Source organism: Mytilus galloprovincialis, chromosome 8 (assembly GCF_965363235.1).
Source record: "Mytilus galloprovincialis chromosome 8, xbMytGall1.hap1.1, whole genome shotgun sequence".
Classification (NCBI taxonomy): domain Eukaryota; kingdom Metazoa; phylum Mollusca; class Bivalvia; order Mytilida; family Mytilidae; genus Mytilus; species Mytilus galloprovincialis.
In genome coordinates this window covers 63284862-63305038 of record NC_134845.1, presented here as the reverse complement: position 1 = coordinate 63305038, position 20177 = coordinate 63284862, and the positions used below count along the sequence as shown (strand labels likewise).

The following is a 20177-nucleotide window of genomic DNA, read 5'->3' as shown; positions in this document are numbered from 1 at the left end:
TTGTGTTTTATGTACTGTTATTTGTCTGTTGGTCTTTTCCTGTTTTTATCCATGGCGTGGTCAATATAGGAATAGGAATATTTGATAGGATTGCCAAAGAGACAACATTCCACACGAGACCAAAATAACATAGAAATTAACTACTACAGGTAACCGTACAGTTATCAACAACAAGCAAAACACTAACCACATAGTCAGCTATAAAGGCACTGAAATAACAACTGTTAAACAAACAAAACAAGAAAACTTACAATCTGATTAATGCCGAAAATGAAGAACAAAAACAAATATAATATACAGCACCAAGCGACATCCTCTGAAGAACAGGCTCCTGACTTGGGACAAGCACATGCAGAATATGGCGGGGTTTAACTAGTTTGAAGGCGTCAACCATCCATCTAACTTCGGACAGTAAAAGTACAACACAATAACAAACTATAAAAATCAATTAAAAAAGGCTTAAATCATGAGATTAATACAAAACAGAAAAACATCTAACAAAAACACAGACAGGTCGTGGCAGGGTACTTATACAGCCAACAACAAGAAAGACACGACATGCAGATCTGTAAGTACTCGTGGTTACTGCCAGCTAATTCAAACACAATTTATTATGACAACTGATAAAAATATCGTGAATCGTAGACTAAAATGTCAATCCTTACATATCCAATATCCATATAATTTAGTGTAAAGACGTCATTAACAGTCTGAGCAAAAAACACGACCTTGTGCAATGCCATATAACAGGTATCGACAAACACGGGCATGGCGAACGAGTTGTGATATAGAAAAGAAAACGGAAAATTAACAATAAAAAAGGAAAAATCGTCCATTTTCTTTCGTAAAATCTGGTGTAGAGTTTCCCGTGCAAGACTGAAATATCTTTATCTAGGAAATTTCCCTATATATTTAATACTTTTAAACCAGGTCCTTTGGGTAAATTTCGGCAGTATATTAAGAAAATTCTTAAATATTGAACGAAAAAATAACATCAAATAGGTATTGTTTTAATTATTGATTAAATGAAATTTAGACGGGTTTTAACTGACTTTGGCCATATTGTACTAGAACAAATTTGTTATCAAATGAGCTTAATGTTTGCGCATAGGAATACCTACAATCTGTCGATAAACATATTTGCTGAAACGTACGTTAAATTATCTCTCTTGTACATAACATTACATGCAGTGTAATCGGAAAACTCAAACACTATCAATTCTATCTTGTCAATGTGGTATCCAGTATTTATGTGAGTATAACAACAATTTTACAAACCGACGAATAGTCATCGCAGTCACTTTGGATCTATGCAAGACATAAGATGATATCTGAGATCGTATGACTTATTCAAGGCGATCTCAACTTAAGTCATCTTCCAAAAGACAGTGAAATCCTAGCCCCAGTGAAACGTCCGTTTAACTGTTCGGGATGTACAAGTACGCAGCCTAAGTCGGTCGGAATCGGGATGTTAAATCCGATGACTCGTGTAATTAGAATGTACGCTCTTTGTACATTAAAAACCCATACAACAACCATTGGTACGTTGGTGGCCTATTGTAAGGCAAACTTTTTGTCCCTATCCAATACATTGTATATTCTCACTTACAATTTGCTGTTCAAATTTCATAGATTTTAGTCCTTGACGGCCTTTATACCGTAATATACCTATATATATAATAATCATTGAAAAAAAAATGCAATTAACATGAAAATGCATGAAATATTTATCACCGGTCGTTATAGACAACCTACAATCAATCAATCTTTTGTCAATTTGAGAGACCAATATTGTCATTTCACAATTTGTTTTCAATGCCTTAAATTGCATTATTTTTTTTATCATTATGTAGAATGTGAGGTTGGTTTTACATCTATAAATGGTGAAAAATGCAAGACATGCAAGGATGGATACTTTGGCAGACGGTGTGCATATACATGTCATTGTATGAAAAACCAAATGTAGGTATCATATATTCATTAGGAATGAACTAAATATAATACATCGATTAACGAAATAAAGATATCATGAAAAATTAAATGAACAATCAATTGATTGAATATGATAGTCAACAACCTGATAATTAAAATATGTTTTCGTAGTTCAGTGTTTCATGATATTTTACTTCTTCATGTTACATTTCATTGGTTTCAGTCATTTATACGTATTTTTTATCTATTTTTTTTTCGACAGCTGTGAACACGTACATGGGTGTGTGGAAACATCTACGAATGTAACGAATGACGGTAAGCGTACAAAAGGAATTTAAAACTTTAAAACTGGACATAAGAATTTTACAAGCAACATGGATAAAAAGAAAATAAAAGTTAAAAATTGAAGGTCTTTCCACCCGAAACCATATATAATGATATACGCAGGTAAATTAAGCTCGCGGGTCTAAATCAATTTGTTTTATTTAATATAGAATTTAATTATATAAATATTTTGCATTAGGTTCACAAATACTACATGACGGTCTTGGTGTATAGATTGTTCGTACTGACATTGCTTACCATCTTAATCCAGTTAATAACGTGTTATATTGTTCTAAAATTTATCTTGGTTTTATTACTAATAATACTTTTACTGATGACTGATTTACCCTCATTTTGACAATTTTACCTAATAGTATTATGTCTGTTTTGTTCACGCATCGTTGTAAATAAAATGGAATTCCATGCGACTGCCATACATGTTTAGCGCTTTAAAACCAGGTTCAAGTCACCATTTTCTACATTTGAAAATGCCTGTACCAAGTCAGGAATATGACAGTTGTTGTCCATTCGTTTGATGTGTGTTTTCATTCGATGTTGCCATTAGATTAGGGACTTTCCGTTTTTAATTTTCCTCGGAGCCCAGTATGTTTGTGATTATACCTTTTATACCTAATATGATTATATAATAATATTTATTTGTGTTAATTTGTTTTATTACAAGAATCCAACCCGTTAGTCGAAATCCCCTGCTCACACTTATGCTATAAAAAGGGGCAATTAAATAGGGCAACTTTATTTGGTTTTGTTAATGAAGAAGTATTCAAGGAAAAAAATAATTTAATTTCAGCATGTTTATGAAAAGCATCCATTGGACTAACATATGACGTTGGCCTTACGGTCACCTATTTACATGTATTATAGTTGTTAATTTCTGTGTTATTTGATCTGTTGTGGAGTTGTCTTATTGACAATCATATCACATCTTCTAGTTTTTATATTTGTACAATTTTTTGTCTCAGATTTGTCAAAATTGATGTACTTTGATGAGTAACATTGCAATTGTTAACCCCTATGGTTAAGTCCATTTATGAGCTTGATCTTCTTTAAGTGATTTGTTTACTTGATATTGCCTTACATCTGCGAGGTTTTTTTTCTCGAGTAAGCCGCTTTCCTGGTTTTTGTTCTCACATATTTTAACACAGGTCTGTTAGGTATATCGACTCTTGTCTATTTAATATATATTTGTTTTAATTTTGAAATAATTAACATTTGATTTATTTTATCAGAACATTTTTGGACTACAGATGAGAACAGCACGGTTTCGTATTTAACGACAACAGATCTACAACAAAAACCTGAAGGTAATAATTATAAGGCTTTACCATATCTTGTAAAGTATCAATTCTGGTATTAAATAACATTGGGTACCGACATATATCAGTGCATATCTTAAATATTTCTTTTACACACATGGAAACCATTATGGTCAAACCAGTATTTGAACCATTAAAAAAATGAGACGCTGAAATCGAAAAAAAAAAATGGTTTTACACTAAGTAATATTTGGAGTCTTTTATAGCTTGTTGTTTGGTGTGAGCCTGAGCTCCGTGTTGAAGACCATACCTTGACCTATAATGATTTACTTTTATAAATTGTTACTCGGATGGAGAGTTGTCTCATTGGCACTCATACCACATCTTCCTATATTTACAATAAACTTTAAAGCACATCCAGATTGGTCCGTGTATATCTGCGTCCATTCGTTTTTCGTTTTGAAATATCAAAAACAAAAAACAAAAAACGAAAGTGTTTTCATTTTTCGTTTTTTATTTCATCAAAACCAAAATGAAAAACGAAAGTGTTTTCATTTTTCGTTTTTGATTTCTTAAAAGCCAAAACGAAAAACGAAAGTGTTTTCATTTTTCGTTTTTGATTTCTTAAAAACCAAAATGAAAAACAAAAGTGTTTTTGTTTTTCGTTTTTGATTTCACAAACAAAAAACGGAAAACAAAAGTATTTTCATTTTTCAATTTTGATTTCTCAAAAACTAAAATCGAAAAATGAAAGTGTTTTCATTTTTCATTTTTGATTTCACAAAAACAAAAAACGAAAAGCGAAAGTGTATTTATGTTATCTTTCCAACACAGTTTAATTGTCACTCAAAAAATGACAATGTTGTCATTTGTCATTCATTTAAAGGTCGTTAAAGTATACATGCACAGCGGTTGTCAGATCAATACTACTTTAATCGAAGATAATGTCGACGGATGCAAAAGTCTTTATCAATCTAAACAATAAGGGTGCGTGATCTTTACTTTGAAGTTTGGAGAGGTTAATCTAAGATGATAATATTGTAGCGTAACTAGCCTCTTTTACAAATAAAGCAAACTATATATTGTTGGCGAGGGAAGGGCTCAAGGACTCCAGAAGAACTGGAAAAAATGATACAAAATCTTTCACACCCTTTCTTAATCTAAAGCGCAAGTTTTAATTTATCTATTTTATTATGTTCTGGTCTCGGAGCAAAATATATAGATACAGTGTAAGACTTTTAGTATTTACATGTATGAACAATATCAAAAGACATATGTAGGATGATGAAAAAAATAATTTAATCCACAAAGTCAAGTGTGTGGCTATTGTTAGTTTAAACATATTTATTAATAGTGGATTGGAAATTTTCTCACCGGAACGGTTATCGAACCAGGAACTTATGCTTTTGTATAGTTCGATGCACTAACTAACCTATGTTACTTTTGTATAATGAGGACCAATGGTCTAGTTCCTCGTTGAAGACCCTCCAGCTCCTTTCAATATGAAGAACAGGCATAAAAGCCCTGTTCACTAATAATTTGTATTTTTTCTATATATTGTGTGCGATTTTGTCCCGTGTACATTTACTCCACATCTCTTTATTTTCTATTTCGGACCTGGACACGGCTCAATGCTAGTTTAGACCTCCAATGTTAAAGGTCATATGTTTTTTTTTAAATTATTTGATGCCGTGGGATTGGGATTTTTAGCTTTAATGTAAACCATGTCAGGTTTTTAACTTGTATTTACAGCAAAGATAGCCAGTTTTGTGTTCTGTAATATACTGTAACAGTTTAATTTTACTTGTCCAATCGCATCGGAACTTCTCAAAACATCTTCCGAACAATATCTGGACGTCGGTTTCGTGGGCATGTACAATTGCTAAACCACACATGAACGTTCTTTAGTCTTCGTAGATCTATTCCAACTTGAAGTCTTTTTGAGTCTACGACAAGCAGAATATGATATTTTATACCATTAAATATTGAAGCCATAGTCATGAAGATCGATTACTTGATTGATGTTCCGTTAACGTAGCCGCAGAACAAAAACGCGAGAGCTACTTTTGAATAGTTCTACAATTTTAAGTAGTTTTCCACTCACAAACACAATAATATTTTCAACATTTATTAAAATAATTTTTTTTTACACTTTTGAACTTTTATGTTGTTTTAAAATATCAATTTGACTTGAATTTGGGATCCCGCTAACATGTTTAACCCCGCCACATTCAAAATGTATGTGCCTGTCCCAAGTCAGGAGCCTGTAATTCAGTGGTTGTCGTTTGTTTATGTTTTACATTTTTGTTTTTCGTTCAATTTTTGTGCATAAATAAGTTAGTTTTCTTGTTTGAATTGTTTTACATTATCATTTCGGGGCCTTTTATATCTGACTATGCGGTATGGGCTTTGTTCATTGTTGAAGCCCGTACGATGACCTATAGTTGATAATTTCTGTGTTATGTTGGTCTCTTGTGAAGAGTTGTCTCATTGACAATAATACCACATCTTCATTTTTATATTTTATATGAGTATATTAAATAAACATGTATATGTCGTGTACAAGTTGCGATTTTGTACAGGTTATAACATGTACAAAAAATATTGTACATGTTATAACTTGTATAATGCAAAAATACAAGTTATAACATGTACAGAAGTACCCCATACATGTTATAACCTGTACAAAATATTGCTTAAAAATGGTTTTAACTTGTACAAAATAGAAAAATAAGGATATTTTTCTATTATCGCAACAGATGATATTGACCTCAATAACATTTTCATAACTTTTTTATTATTCCTTCATGTTAGTGTGTTTGTCCCTTTTTGCTACAGTTGGGTCAATATCTTTAATTGTTTTTACATAGGCGGTAATGGTAACGTTTTTTCCTGTAGCTCAGTCCATATCGTAAACTTGAATAGCTCGTTAGTAAGCTGTGACATTTTCACAAATGTGGTTAAATTTTCGGGGTACAAAGTGAGATTACTTTTTCCGTAAATTAGCATACCCCAAATATTTTTTTGTGATGCGGCTCCTTGTGGTAAAATATCCACTTTTTAACACTATAAGCTCTTTGAAAATTAAATACTTTGAACACATTTAATAGCTCCATTATAGTTTTTACACATTTATTCTATGTTCCTCTACTTTCCTAATCACAACAAATGGTTAAGTTCAGTCATTTGTAAAAAATAGAAACATGTCCAATATCACTACACAGAGATTTTTTCTTTACACATGACTTTTGAGTTCCTCATTTCGAGGCGCATTAGGGATGTTGTCCCAGTTAATGTCCAGGGGTATTACGAAGTATTCCTAAGACCTGTCATAAGATATATCTTAGGACATGTCTTATGATCCTCTTATGACTATCTATGGACATATCTTTATTTGATGAATTATAATTGTGAGTGTCCACTTTGAAGGCAATAGTAAAATACTTTCATTCTAGTTGACACTAAAAGACATGAGGATAGCCAGGATAGATGTGTTTACAAATAAAATTGGGAATTGAAATGGGGTATGTGTCTAAAAAAACAACCTGCCCATGGAGCAGACAACATCCAAAGGCCACAAATGCATGCTTTCAAAGTAGAGGATATATATTTAAAACATATCAAAATGACATTCGCCTCATGCAATGATCTTATAGTTTATAAACAAAAATTGAGTTATAAATTTACATAAGTCATGTTGTAGGCCAAAAATGTTGAAGAGTAGATCCAAAGATATTGATAATGAAGCGTGGTCCAATGAAAACTATTTCAGCTCTCTCTTACTTTTACAGAGTAAGCATATAAGACATTGTTTTAGTCTTTGCATGCTATAAAATCGAGAGGGAGGAGTATTATTAGGAATCGTTCTTAAATTTTTTTGAAGAATTTAGCTACTAGTATCTAATGTAATTTTCATTGAGGAATGCAAGCTTTTAGTAAATAGTTTCACACTTATTTAAGCCACGATGGACTGCATAAAACATACAATTACATGAAAACACATTTTGCCAACATAAGTCATGAAACATATATTTCTGAAACTTTGTGATCATTGTCCACTACAGAAAAAGACACGTTCTGGCCTATTTATTGTTGTTCTTTATGCATTGGTAAACTTAAATGTATCTTTTACTTTATTTTAAATTTTGTACAATTTAAAACCATTTTTAAGCAATATTTTGTACATGTTATAACATGTATGAGGTACTTTTGTACATGTTATAACTTGTATTTTTGCATTATACAAGTTATAACATGTACAATATTTTTGTACATGTTATAACCTGTACAAAATCGCAACTTGTACACGACATATATACCAAGCTAAGTCAGTTTATATCTTGTTTTTCGTCTGACTATACAAAAGGCGAGGAGAGCTACTTGATAGATCAGGTTGACTGATAAGCTGTCTATATAAAGTAATAGCACAATGCATGACATGAAGACATCACCAAATCACCGTATGCAATACTCAAAAAGACATCCAGAGCTTACCATATAGTCATCAACTACCCACCAACAGGCCGTGAGCTTTGGTTGGCTCTTAACTCAAATCCAAGAGCACAGCAAAATGTCAAAATATTCTATTCAAACTGGGTGACCTGCGAGAAAACATTGAAATTTTCCAAAGAAACACACACACCCCTCAACTTTTAATAAGGAGATTTGGTATTAATGCAAATGAGTCAACTATCCAACAAAGTTCAAATGTAGTGGATGTAAGCAATTATATATAGGCAACCATATAATCTTCAACAATGAGAAAAAGCATACGGTATTGTCGGCTACAATAGTCCATGAATTGAAAAATATGAAACAGTTCAATTGAGAAAAATAACAGCCTATTTTAAAACAACATGACTTATAACGAAAAACACATATAAAAGACATCAACAAACGAAAACCATTGAACTACATGCTCCGGAGTTGGAACAGGCACATACAATATATTGTGGCGTTTAACATGCTTGTAAACAGCCGGGACATTTTTGTTACAGCACAGCATAAGAACAAACTATACAAATCAGTGGAAAAGGGCTTAATGTATGAGATCGATACAAAACAGAAGAAAGAAAAGGTCTAACAAAAATACATACCGAATGTAGCAGGGTATTTTTACCTCGTTTTCAAACAATCAAAGTACTGAAGTACTGAACATCGAATGACTGCAAGTTCTTTTGGATTGTCACAAGCACTTGTCTCAGAAAAAAAAATCACATCTCTATACTTGAAAGTGAAGTTAATGTACAGATATATTTTTTTTGAAACTCAGTACACATATTCTATATCATATGATCTTTTTAATTTCAATGCCAAATATAGAGTTCTGACCCTCAATTCCACGGTCCACTAGACATAGAAAATGATAGTGCGAGTGGGGCATTTATGTGGTATGGACACATTCTTATTCAAATTCTTTATTAAAGAAGTCAGTAAATTTACTACAGATAACACTACATTTGTAAATTAGACGAACTAATCTAATCAAAATGTATATCTCTGATTTCGTAATACTTATGTGTATGAGAATAAGATTGTTGAACGATAGCGTTCAATCTTAGGATTTTATTCTTGTCAATTTTTCCGACCGAGCAGAGAGAGCCGAAAACATTAAAATTCAAGCCAAAGTTAATATGTTTGCTATACACACATATGATTTTATTAAACTTGGTTATCAATTGTTAATCAAAAATACAGTCCTAGATAATAAAAAATCATGAAATATTTGGTCTAGTAATAAAAAAATCACACAAAAAACAGTAGTTGTCGTTTGTTGATGTCGTTCTCGCTTCTCGTTTTTTTTTAGCTCACCTGGCCCGAAGTGTCAAGTGAGCTTTTCTTATATCTTGGCGTCCGTCGTCCGTCATCGTAACTTTTACAAAAATCTTCTCCTCTGAAACTACCTAGCCAAATTCAACCAAACTTAGCCACCATCATCATTGGGATATCTAGTATAACAAATGTGTCCGGTGACCTTGCCAACTAACCAAGATGGTAGCCATGGATAAAAATAGAACATAGTAGTAAAATGAAGATTTTGGCTTATATTTCAGAAATTAAAGCATTAAGAGCAAATCTGACATGGATAAAATTGTTTATTAGGTCATTATCTATCTGCCCTGAAATTTTTAGATGAATCACTCAACCTGTTGTTATGTTGCTGCCCCTGAATTGGTAATTTTAAGAAAATTTTGCAGCTTTTGGTTATTTTCTTGAATATTATTATAGATAGAGATAAACTGTAAACATCAATAATGTACAGCAAAGTAAGACCTACAAATAAGTCAACATGACGAAAATGGTCAATTGACCCCTGAAGGAGTAATTGCCCTTTATAGTCAATTTTTAACAATTTTCACAAAGGATGAACACGGATGCGGCCACTTTCATTTTTGACAAAATACATGTGAAAAGTGACGTTTTTTGGCATATTTGATAGATTTTTCATATTTAAGCTTGAATCAGAGCGTTTTTAATGACTAAATCAGTTAAAATCTTTCACATAAACTAATCGAATCAATTGAAATAGACACTTTAGTGTTTAAGAAGTGTCCAAAAACTTTCGTTAGATGAACCTGAAATTTGAGGCCAAAATCGACCCTTACCGGACCTACTCCTTTGTACATTTTTACAAAATATTTTCCACTGAAACTGCTAGGCTAAGTTCATTATAGATAGAGATAATTGTAAGCATCAACAATGTTTTGTAGAGTAAGATCTACGAACACATCACCATCACCAAAAACACATAGACCAAGGTGACCGACACAGGCTCTTCAGATCCTCTAGTTATATATAGAGTTTAGACCTTTGGTTTTCCCGTTTGAATGGTTTTACACTAGTAATTTTGGAGGATCCTTATAACTTGCTATTCGGTGTGAGCCAAGTATTCGTGTTGAAGAGGGTACTTTAACCTATAATAGTTTCCTTCTACACACTGTGACTTGGATGGAGAGTTGTCTCATTGGCACTCATACCATGCACATCTTCTTATATCTATATATTCTTTCGATATTTTTGATTGGGGTCTGGAGCTGGGATGTCAGTTACTGCTAGTAGTTCTTTGTTAATTTATGAATCATATTCGTTTTGTGTAGTTTCTTTTGTTTACTATTTTGTCTTCGGACTCGGATTTCTTTTAAACTGAGTTTCTCTGTGCATATTGTTGTGTGTTTGTTTATTTTACATGAGCTAGATATAATTGTATAGCGGGAGGGTTGAGATCTAACAAAGCATGTTTAGCCCCGCCGTATTTTTGAGCCTCTCCCAAGACAGTAGACTCTGATCTTTGTTAGTTGTTTTTTTTTGTCTAAGTTAAGTGTGACGTCCATTTTCACATTACTAGTATATATTTTTATTTAGAGACCAGCTGAAGCCCGGATTTTCTCGTTGTGTTGAAGACTCATTGGTGGCCTTCGGTTGTGCTCTTTGGTTAGGCTGACTGTTGTTTCTTTGACATATTTTTTATTTCCATCCTCAATTTTATTGATTGATCAATTGATTGATTGATTGATTGATTGATTGATTGATTGATTGATTGATTCATTGATCATTTTACTACAAGCAAAAGTCATGATCATTTGAGAATCCTTTATTTGTATTGTAGTGTTAATTTCACCAATGTAACTCGATTACCGTCTGATTATAATAAGACACGCAAGAATAAAAAAAAATATTTGGCCTTCAATGTCTCAACCTTTTTTAATGTGAGTAACTTCATTGTTCACTTAGATTTCGATTTTGATATTGTTTTTGCAAGTTTCCATAATAGATTTCCGGTAATTGTTCTGCATAAAACCCTATGGGAAAGCACATTAACTAAATTTTCCAAACGTTTATTGGAACCTAATGATTTGGCAAGGTGTTGCAACCTGTAATGTAAAAACGTTACAGCCGATTGCACTGAGTGTGTAGGCAAAGGTAGCCTATCCTTGGTTAGCTTGCTTGTATTATTAGGTAAGGTAAACTACCCTCCTTTAAGAGTAGACTAGTTCGACAAATAACCAATCAATCTGTCTGTAGGACTAGGCTCCTTCTACAGGAGGGTGGTATACCTTACCTAGTTACTTCATAGTTCAGCTAACAAACAAGCGATCCAAAGATATTACCTTTGTCTACACACTCAATGTAATCGGCTGTAATGAAAATGCGGAGTTTGTGAGACCAGGCTCAAGCAACCAGTCGGTAGCAGTCAGTTTTCAAATATATAAAAACAAATATTGCATAAGACTCAAACGTACTTAAAATGTTTTTATTAATATATAACCACTATATCATCAGTTTTTAAAATATAATTAAGCAGTCAAAGACACTTTTCAATGAATTTTAAAATTTCATTTCTGGTTTATTTAAGAATTGAATGCTTTTTTTTTGTTACTTCATTGAGGTGTAAAGGGATGACCGAAATACATTTTGTATGAAAAGCGGAAGCGCTTCATTCTGAAAATGTACGCACGGTCAACGCTTTTACAACCCTATGAAGTTACAAAAAGAAGCATTCAATATTTATAATTACATGTTTTAGCTAGGATCATGAAAACACGATTTTTATCAAGTTTTTATTAAATTCACCTTTGCACTTTATTGTGGGACCTCGTGTCATCATGAATAATGATTTTCGTTGTGTAATGTAACACGAGATGTGCAGTTAGCCAATCAGAATAACGAATTATAATGAAACATACATCTTATGTTATTATTAGTTATATAAAGCCAAAATCAATCGCTTTCGATATATTACACAGCATACTGCCCGCTTTACATTTTAAATAGTCAACACTTGGAGTGTTTATCCTGTTTATAGAATCGTAAATAATTATGATTTTTTTTAATGATGGCAAAATTGCACTATTGGGTGAAATAGATTTCCTTATTATCGGCATCCTGTCGTGAAATGAAAAGTAATAATAATTCTGCATTAGAAGAAAAAAAAGTTGCACTCGTGCTTTAACTTTTTTTTGCCACACAAAACTGTTTTTACAAAACATTCTACCTCTGAACTAGTGGATTTCGTTTAAATATGACTGGACAAAAGGTTTGTTTTTTGTATTCAAAGTATGGTGGACAAGTAAATTATTTATTAGCTTAAAAAAGATTGATCCGTGCTATAAATGAACTTGTAATTTTGATCAAGTAGGCCCTAGATCTCTAGCTTACGTTCTCACCTAGAGCAGATAAAAGTATTGCCAAATTTTTTTTTATTAACTGTCTGGTAAATAAAGGGTTTTTGTAGGGTATACGACCTCAACTTAAGACCTACTTTAGAAGAAAAAAAAAACTAAGCAGAACAACACCCTGGATTTTTCTACTGTAAACCCCAGCTACCCAGCTTCCCTTTGCACCTAGTGAGGACAATTTTTATTACATTTTCGGTAAGGATGGGGTTCGGTGTTCGACCCCAACTTTGGACCTATCTTTGAAAAAAATAAGCTAAACAGCAACCTTGATTTTGTTCTCCAGCAGACATCAGCTACCAAGCTCCCCTTTACACATTGTTCGGACAGAAGTATTTCCGTAGACATTTGTTTATTAACTTTTATGTAATGATGGGGTAGGGTGGGTAACTGCGGTCCACTTGAAAAAAATTACAGGAACTCCAATGTGGTGTGGTCTATGCAGAACAATTACCGGAAATCTATGGTAGTTTGCAAAATAATATTCTTTTTTTTATAATGTGCTATGTAAAATGTTGGTAAATAATGAAAGCATGCTTCTGAATTAATAGACATAAAAATAAAGAGAAACCATATGATAACCAATAGCAATCTCCTAGAGACAAACTAACGTTCATTAAGGCAACTAGTATGATGGTCTGGATTCGGGGTTCTTAATTTCTGTATTCTTTGATATTTTATGCCATATTTCTCTATTCTTTATACTTTTTGACAATTATTCTCTTATCATTACATTTTAACACCATTATTCTAGCTATTTTATTCATTTCTTGGTCCATTGTCTCTATTATTTATATTTTTTGTCCACTTTTCTCAATTCCATAATCCCCCATCAACGACCTCTAGTTAATGTCACCTTATAGTCTTCACAAATAAGCAAAATTAATACCTTATAGGCTCCTAATGACAAACCAATTTAATATCCCAGTTTGAAATGTGAAATTGCGGAAATTCTGAAAATTAAATCAAGCAAAATACATTATCGTCCTCGTAGTTCGTAAAATACTGGCAGATGGATCTTGGTCTTCAATTCTAATAATCTTGGATCGACCTTTCTAAACTTAAAAGTAATAAAGTTCACGCATCCATATTGTTCCGATTGCTAAAGACTTTTGCATCCGTCGACATTATCTTCGATTAAAGTAGTATTGATCTGACAACCGCTGTGCATGTATACTTTAACGACCTTTAAATGAATGACAAATGACAACATTGTCATTTTTGGATGACAATTAAACTGTGTTGGAAAGATAACATAAATACACTTTCGTTTTTCGTTTTTTGTTTTTGTGAAATCAAAAATGAAAAATAAAAACACTTTCATTTTTCGATTTTAGTTTTTGAGAAATCAAAATTGAAAAATGAAAATACTTTTGTTTTCCGTTTTTTTGTTTGTGAAATCAAAAACGAAAAACGAAAACACTTGTGTTTTTCATTTTGGTTTTTAAGAAATCAAAAACGAAAAATGAAAACACTTTCGTTTTTCGTTTTGGTTTTTAAGAAATCAAAAACAAAAAATGAAAACACTTTCGTTTTTTGTTTTTTGTTTTTAATATTTCAAAACGAAAAACGAATGGACGCAGATATACACGGACCCTCAACCTGGAGAACATACTTCTGTATTTGTAATTCTAATTAATTTACACAATTGTTTCAATACCCGAATATTTTTTGAAACAAATAAACTTCCGAATTTCAAGACATTTACACGACTTAATGAAATTCATCGCCTATCGCAAATATATTTACAATGTTAGACCAAAAGGTTACCATACGAAGTTCCACATAATTATACTGACATAGGATAGATAAGTGCCTAGAAGCTATCCATTGTTTTAATCTAACACAAGTTTACAGAACTACAAGTAGAATCTGTCTATTGCATCTATATCAATAAATCCAAAAATTTCACTGCCGTTTAGCAATATTGGCTGAACGATTTTATCAAAAAGATTGAACTGACATTTTTAAAAATGTTACGTTTTGTAAACTGCACTTTTCATAAACAGATGTTATGGGTTTCCTAATGAGTTTATTTTTAGCATACGTGAAACTACCCGTTTTAGAAAAAAATGTATGCATAAATATGATATGATCAAGTGTAAATTTAAATTGTTTGACAACCTATCATTACCAAAAAAAATGTTTAGGTTTGGTTATGTTTCAGTTTCATATTTCAAAGTATTCATAAAATGTATTTAGAAGTGTTGATGATCTTGTGCAGTTTCAAAAAATAAAACAGTAGCATTTGCATAAAATAGAACAATCGATAAAGTTTCAAGTAAATACTAATGTGTTCTTCTATTTCATTTGCCACTGTGTTCAAACCTATTCATACATCATAAAACATTCTTCCAAGCGATTGAAATAAAAAGAAAATAGAAATGAGTGTTCTCCGTGTCTAATAACAATATTACATTGCAAGTATTCACACCATTAAATGCAAAATCTCGAGTTGCGTAAGATCGGAGGTGGTTGTGGAGATGACTGTTCAAATATTGCAATGGTACAATGTACATGTAAGCGATATTTTAACTAAATCTATTTTTTTATAATTTACTGTGTACTTTGGAAGTTCCTGTATCATATGCGCTTTTAATTTTTCTATTTCAATGTGGATGTAGCAGTCCTAGCTTAAAACTATTTTGCAGAAATGGCTTGTTAAATAACATTTGTTATTACATGGAAAATTGAAACAAATGTAGTATCTAGCATATTTACTTTTCAATGCTTAGCTTGTTTAAATGCGTCTCAAAATTTGTTTTTCATCTATTACAATGGTTTTCAAACCTTGTTTTGACATCAAACGTCATTGACACAACTTAATTTAAATTGTAGTTATACCATACTATGATGCTGCACATCATTAAGATGTTATTTTATTAATTGAACTTCTAAATTTCAACTTGAGACAAGCCTTGCGTTTAATAAAATAAAATTGTTACTATTATTGAACAAAAACAGTTATATCTGGAAACTTTTATACATTAAAATAACATTACATGGTGGTATACGAATACTCTTTAAGTTTCAACATTTACCGCTGGCTCTAAAAAAAACCCCAACTAGTAATTTGATGTTTCATGTCCCCATTTTCTTTGGTAGCCTCCTAATGTCGAAGTTCTTTTGTATCTCGTATATTTTAAATACCCACACAATCGAAACCGAAGGATGAAACAATTTCAGTTGTACATGAAATAGCTTGTAGTCTTTATAGATGTTATATATGTGAAGCGTTTCGTGTTGCCACAAAGTTTGATGTTTTACATGGATGTCATGTTTTTAAAAAGCAGTGACCATTAATTGTTGTTTTCTTAATCATACTAGTAAATAAGAGATAATAAAGAAGTGACATAGTGTTTAAAAAATAGGAAGATGTGGTATGATTGCCAATAACACAACTATCCACTATAGTTCAAATGAAGTGGATGCAAGCAATTATAGGCAACCGTACAGTAACTGCAACAATGAGAAAAACAATACTGTATAGTCGACTACAAAAGGCCCCGACATGAGAAATATGAATCAATTGAATTGAGAAACCTACTTTACATTCGTCTACACGTGTGTAGTCACTACTGACGCATTTTAAAAGTAGCACGACTCTCCAAATATTCTAATTCACTTCCATAAGCCAGAGTAAAAAATAAAAACAAAAACAAAAACAAACCACATCACTTGTTGTTTACTAGGTACTTATTTCATGTCTAAGCTTACTGAAATGCATAACGTTATTTGAAATTGGATTTTACAATTAGTCAGCTCTAACACACGGCCGACACTCGGGAGAGATTGGTCGGTTAATCTATATTGATTATGCGGCTATATGGGCGATTGGTCTGTTAATCGGGTTGGTTATACGTCTGTTAAGAGTAAAACGCTTAATTTAATGTTAAATTCTATTAAATATACAGACTTTTGGCATGTTATAAGAACCAAATCAAAAAAAGAAAAGTGTCTGACAAAATGATATCTATCATAGAACATTTTGCACTTGTAAAAACATTTTTTAATCTGCGCAGTTTTCAGTAAGTATGTAGTATTTATGCTTATACGCATAGCAATTTGTTTAATAAAAGGCGAAACAAACAAATTTAGATATCATTTAAAGGACAAACAATAGTACTGTGGTTCTAAAAAATAAATTGACATTAGTAAATATTTCATAATTGTAAAATAACGTGAATAATACCACGTTTTAGTGAAAATTATGGGAATAAAGTCTGTTAATGGGTTGGACAATTGAAATTGTGTCAGTTAAGAGTTATTTAGCCACGACAATAATTTTGCTACCTTTATATTTTCCCCCTTGAAAAATTTAAGAATGAGATGTTCCTGAGTAAACAAAAATGACACTACGGTGCCACAGTATCCTAGAAAGAGCATTTTTATTTTAACTTTCTTTGCATTTTATTGGAGGAGTGTCACCTCAATATAGCGTGATATGGATTGGTCTCTGGAATATGCATGAATTTTTTATTGACGTTTTCAATCAGCGTTAATTTTTGTGTCTGTTCGAAGTAGCACGTTCTCAATTCCGACTGATAGTGTCTTTCTAATACAACACAGGGTACATATAACGTGTTCTCGTTCACATATGAACATGATATTTGTCACTGGACGTTAAACCCTAATTCGTCAGCATCATCCAATTTGTTCTTTTCTTCTATTACTTAATCATATGTTGTTTACAAATCACTCTAAAGAAGTAAACGGAAAGGAGCGAATGCAGCTACATTTGGTTATTTTAAGTTTCAATTCATTTTATTCCGTTTAGTTCCTTTCTACATAAGTGCAGAGGAGAACTACAGTTGTCTATGGTGGCCGGTGAAGTCCATTTCGCGTTTTCACGATTTCGCCTTTCATATTCTATAGAGCGAAAAAGCGAAATCGAGAAAAGGCGAAATCGCAAAGTCGAAAACGCTAAAGCGATAAGACGCAAAATGGCATTAACCTGCCACCATAGTTGTCCACATGAAAACTTCTAGAATTTGTCACCAATATAAGTACATCGCAACCCGTTACTGTTTCAACAGCCATCGGTGTTTCATGTGTGTATTCTTAAACAAGTATTATTTTTCTCTCGTTTTTAGCAATGTATCACTCTCTACTGTCCTTATATATTATTCTATATTCTGCGTTTCCATCCAGATTCTCGTGTATACCATGAGAGTCCTGATTGGGGTATTGTTTATTTCTGTATTCTTTAAATTGTTATGCCATTTTTTTCTACATTTTATTTATCTTACTCATTATTCTTTCTTTATTTTTCATGTGTTGTCATCCCAATATATTTTACTTACTGATGTTTAGTTACATTACGACGGTTATCTCTGATTTATATACTGGTTACCAATGTAGATGACAAATTTGTGTCATTCATGACAATTAAACAGAATCAACATGATATATACGATCATTCTTGGATGAAATTAATATTACTTCAATATTACACTTTTTGAAACCATTTTTTATCAATTTTCAATTTCATGTGTTGTTTCCGTATATGTTATGTTTCATTGCTCATGTGTTGTTTTCGTATATTTTAGCCGCTCGTCTTGAGCCTAATCATTTGATCCGATAACACCCCATATAGCAATACAATTTTACTTTTATTGCATTTCATAACTCTTAACAGACCAATTAATAGACCGGGTTTTATATATCCGACCCATTAACAGACCAGGTTTTGAATAAAGATTGATTTATGTCACCAAAATACAGATTTTCGTGTAGATTTTTCACACAATGATATCAATATGGTGAACAAACATAATGCCTTTCTTTTTTCGATGTTCAAAATATTGAATGCAAGTAAATTTAACCAATGTGTCATTTTGTGTACATTTTATGTGTGTAAAATGTGTATAAATTTATTGATGAGTAACCCGCCTTTTCATTTGATAGATCGTACGTCGAAGCTAGAAAAATAATAATAACACCACTGTACAGTACATTGAAATGTTTTGTTAGACATGAATACTTTTTATGATGAAAATATATTTAGAAAGTTATACAATGAAACATGCTAAGCTTTCAATGATTTTCTCGATAACACCTGATTAACAGATTTTAGCCAACCCGATTAACAGACCAACCGCCGATATAGCCGCATACTCAATATAGATTAACCGACCAATCTCTCGGTTAGTCGAGTGTCGGCCGTGTAACAGTTTTTTTTTACTCATTTTTTATTTGAATTAACAAACGACATTAAGTAATTGTTTTTCCAAAATATGTTATATAACTTGTTTATGGATGCAATTGCTCCTCTGCTAGTGAACAACATTCGTATTTTTTTTTCAGGTTCACATGCATCATTCAACATTAATGTAATAATTTATTGTTTATGCGTCATATGTACAATGATTTTGATGACAATTTGTAACTTATGTGTGCGACGTTTGCGACCAAAAGCTTCATACAAGGTTCATAGAAATTTTGATCGACAAAGCGTGACAGACACTACAATTCAAAACAATAGGATAGAATTGGTGGAGGACAATTGGGTGCAAACTGTACACCATGAATATGATGAAATTGATGAGACTGCTATGGCAAAAGACGAAATTTTAAAGAAAACAAGACCATCAACTAATGAAGATGTTTCGAGTTACGAGGAAGTTATAATATCAAGTGGTGGCTATCTTAATCCTTATCAGCCCATTGTAGAATATACAGACGCACACAAGTATACAAAATTCACAAATACAGCGAATAAAAAGAAAGGCAGCAATTCCCTACCATCGTCATTAGAATGCTTAAATACCATACAAGGACATTATAACTGTTGCGAGCGTATACAAGTCCGAAATGGAATTAGTCCGATATTGCATATTGATCAACTTCATGAATCAAAATGTATTCAACATAATAAGGTTAATCGATTATGTAATTTTAAGCATAAAGGAAGGTGGTCCTTATGACACTAGCATTTTTGTAAATGCTTAGTGCAAATCCCTTAACAAACAAACTCGCTTCTTATATCAGTACTAATCGCTTTAAGAGTTGCCAGAATGTTACTTTGCAATATTTCTGTAATCCCTGTTGACCCTTTTATCCTTTTATGTGTTATGTTAATCTTATATTCGAATAAATGATATTCTTTTGTACTATCTATGTATTTAAAAAAAACAATTGACAGAATAATATCAAAGAATTCTCTCGACATTTTCACCCAGACCTGCGTACAAACAATACACACAGTGACACGTCACATGAGCAAGTCGATTATGTTATTTTGCATCTTCTAGCAGAAATATAACTCTTGGGTCTTTTCTGGCAAACACCTGTCAAATCATCCTGATGACACCATTAGGCTGATTAAAATGATTAGAAATGAGCCAAGGTACATAAGTGCATACTTTAGAGCCATGATAAAATAATTAAAAATAACCACCAATCATCGTGTAGTCGATTATATCCGTAGATAGATATACAATCTGCTAGCCCCAAGATGTACTTCCCTAATAAG

At 32.2% G+C, this 20177-nt stretch overlaps 1 long non-coding RNA gene across 1 annotated transcript; it reads left to right on the top strand.

Annotated features, from left to right (window-relative positions):
* Window positions 1-1739: 1739 nt before the first annotated feature.
* Window positions 1740-19815, top strand: LOC143043440 (uncharacterized). Its single transcript, XR_012968389.1, has 4 exons — window positions 1740-1962; window positions 2195-2247; window positions 3504-3578; window positions 19010-19815. It is a non-coding gene; the product is annotated as an uncharacterized LOC143043440 (long non-coding RNA).
* The last annotated feature ends 362 nt before the right edge of the window (window positions 19816-20177 follow it).